The 3,255-nt window shown below is 35.5% G+C and overlaps 2 long non-coding RNA genes across 2 annotated transcripts in view; one reads left to right on the forward strand and one right to left on the reverse strand.

The window, feature by feature from the left end:
- Positions 1–1,476: 1,476 nt before the first annotated feature.
- LOC136801253 (uncharacterized) lies at positions 1,477–3,069 on the forward strand. Its single transcript, XR_010845825.1, has 3 exons — positions 1,477–1,847; positions 2,298–2,332; positions 2,892–3,069. It is a non-coding gene; the product is annotated as an uncharacterized lncRNA (long non-coding RNA).
- LOC136801254 (uncharacterized) overlaps positions 2,938–3,255 on the reverse strand; it is a 1,136-nt gene continuing 818 nt past the window's right edge. Inside the window, exon 2 of the long non-coding RNA XR_010845826.1 lies at positions 2,938–3,139. This is a non-coding gene — a long non-coding RNA (uncharacterized lncRNA). The remainder of the gene's footprint in view (positions 3,140–3,255) is intronic.

Here is a 3,255-nt window from a genome sequence, read left to right on the forward strand (position 1 = left end):
CAAAAGAAACCAAAAACAACCATAACAGCACACATTTTTTGAAAATTACATCAGCCATGTTATTTGTAATTTTTGCCGACATACTCATGACGTGGTAATTAACGACAGTGATTTGACGGTCTTTTTGAGGCGCCAGATCTCAAAAAAACAATTTTTGAGCGTTCAGCACGGCCCCGAAAATAAGGGCTAAACTTATGTCGGCACATCAATGGATGACTACTATTTCTCTCCGATGGTATATTGGCCCGCTCCTTTAGAGCTTTAGCGTGGGCGGCCGCCAATACGCCATCGGAATATCAGATAAGTTCAAGACACGCCGTGGGCCTCTAAGAACCTGTCTTTTTACAATCGCTTGTTGTTTACAATTTTCTTTAGGTAAAGTTTTGTTCTGGGGCTTCCCCTGACTTTAAGGTGGTAGTCTACCGCCAGATTTCAAAAGTCAACAAATCACATTTTTTGCAATAATTCAAGAACTTCTTTACATTTCGTAATGAAATTTTCAGGAAATGTATATCAACTATTAACATTTCTAAAAATAAAAAAAAATTCTAAAAATAACCAAAGACGGGGGTAAAATCAGCCAGGGGGTAAAATACTTTATTTTGCTTGTGTCAGGTTTTCTGAATAGTCGGCTTGACCTATGAAGTTAGTTTTTTTTTTAAATGACTAATATTTAGAAAAGGTCTGGAATGAGTGAAAAAAAAAATTTTTTCCAGGGGGTAAGAAACTGAAAAAAAACGCTTTTTTGAGATTAAAAATCAGGAAACCAATTTTAAAACTTTTTAATCCATTCATTCAATGCACAATCATGTAAGGAAACTTCCCTGAAAATTTCAAGTCTGTAGCTACTCTCAATCCTAAGATATTTCTGACAAGGTGTTTGCGAACCCCCCGAAACGCGTTTTTGAGAAAATCGAAGAAAAAGACAAAAATGGGTATCATTTTAAGCAGGAAAGCTCTTTTCAAAAAATTTCTTCACTGAATATATACTCATCAAACCAGTCAGGTTTCATAAGTTAAAGTAAAACATTTCACAAAAATTGATAAATTATCCAAAAATCAACAAAAACTTGTTGCGCTAAAGTTACGTAAATATAGCAAACTTTGCGGTAATCTTGCGATTAACATCAAATTTGGGATTAACATCCCAAATTTGCGATTAACATCAAATTTCTGTAGACATGGAAACTTTTCTAGTGCATATTTTTATTCACATAGACTTGAATTGAGCTGGCTTGATCGAAGGCGGCGCCTTTGCTTCGGTTACCGCCTAGGCGGTTATGAATGGCTGGTGTCAGATGAGAATGTGTGTCTCCAGAAGTTAGGTCCAGTTCATTATAATGCACATTTCTATCTCTGTTACATCATGTTGTGCTTGGAAATATCTCAGTTACATTTAAATCTACTACAAAACATTATGTGAGCCACCAAAAGCACACTGTCAGTCTCAGCTTAAACTCCTATATCGGGATTAGAGACAAAGCTATACCAACTTCTTTTCTCTCTCTTCAGACACCAACTACGAACGAACAACAAAATCGCTTCACGCGTTGATTGAAAACGCTACAGAAAATGAGATGATTGAAGTTCATCAGTGTTTCGTCTCAAGAGACCATCGAGTGTATGACGTAATCTCTGTGAACGACAAATGTTCGCCGGTTATTAAGAAGTCGTCCTTGTCGACACATCGACACATCAATCAAGATGTAGATAGATGCTTAATACTGTAGTTTGTCTTTATTAAAACCATAATCTGTAATATTAAGTGCGTTTAACGACTTTGTCAAAAAAACATTTTTATCAATGGAATATCATATGACAATTAAATATCTTTCCGTGGTTGTGACGTAAGTTTTGTAATCGATAAACATCTTCCTCGTAAAAAGTGTCATATTAAAATACCTTTGAGAATACTAAATCGACTAATGCATTTGAGTGCAATCTTGAATGAATAAGTAGCGAAAAGGCGTTTTTTAAGGGCAGGCACCATCCCGTTGTTTCACCCCTGCAGCACCTCAGCTGACATAAACATAAACGTCCACAACGTTTATGTAACGTTCGATTGTAAAGTTAGATATACGGTGTAAAAGCGTTACTTCTTAGTTGCGATATATTGTGGGGGAATAAAGCCGGGTTCAGATGAGTTGATTTCAAAGATTTTGATTAATTTTAGCGAGAATTAATTTTGGCCTAAAATTTAGCCGAATTGAATTTGCTTCCGGGTGGAATTTGGACTTCGGGATTTTGGGAAACGTCAATCTATTTCTATTTTTTTTCCTTTAATGCATTCGTTTCAGATTGATTGGACATGAGCACGTTGTCTTCACTGGGGGTAATAGTCATATCTTTTTTCAAATTCAATTAGTTTCGTGATGAAGAGGAAATTACATGAATACGAGATCCGGACGAAATTCCACTATACTTTGAGACTGTCAAAGTTATACTGCCATCAAAACGAGAAATATGTTTAATCCCCATTCAATTTTATACCTATATCTAGTGGCCCTTCGTGGAAACAATTCTTGAGCTGTCTAAAAGCTTTAGAATTTTTCGGAGCAAGCCACTTAAAACATTCGTTATTATTATTATTATTATTATTATTACCTCACCCTGTGGCCTATTCGCTATACGTCATAGTTTTTTCTACGATATATGTACTTTTGAGCACCCTGTCTCACAGATCCCGCTGGAAGTGGGGATTCGGGACAAATTTCTATCGAAATCCCAACGGGGGATATAAATCTATTGAATTTCAAATTAAGATTTAATTAAATTAAAAGTTAATTTTCCATGAAATGAAATTTGGTTAAATTTTCCAGTGGAGCTGTTTACTGTGATGAGCACGGGGTGCTTTTAGAGTGACTCTATATATTGTATTTTTCTCTATTTAGAAATCAAGTCCGGCGCTAGAAGAAAAACGAAAAGAAAACAAAGATATTTCTAATTGTAAAATGATCCATGGCTTTTATATTTTTTAGCCAGATATACTTTTATTCTTTTAGCTTTTATACCTTACGTACACTTTCGATAAATTACAATTAGGTAACACTATCATCAATTTTTACTTCACAGCTTGACGATAATATTTGTCTGTCACGGACGGTTCTTTGGGCCTTTCGTCTTTAAGTCAAGCAATATTCTGAGAAAAAAAATGGAAGCGTTGTTATACATGTTTCATTTGTGCGAGGGGAACGTCCCTGTCTCAAAAAGTCCGAGTCGTTTATTAGCCCGTTAGGAAAGGGACATAAAAGAACA

The sequence above is a fragment of the Clytia hemisphaerica genome, unplaced genomic scaffold (assembly GCF_902728285.1).
Source record: "Clytia hemisphaerica strain Z4C2 unplaced genomic scaffold, Clytia hemisphaerica genome assembly, whole genome shotgun sequence".
Taxonomy (NCBI): Eukaryota; Metazoa; Cnidaria; class Hydrozoa; order Leptothecata; family Clytiidae; genus Clytia; species Clytia hemisphaerica.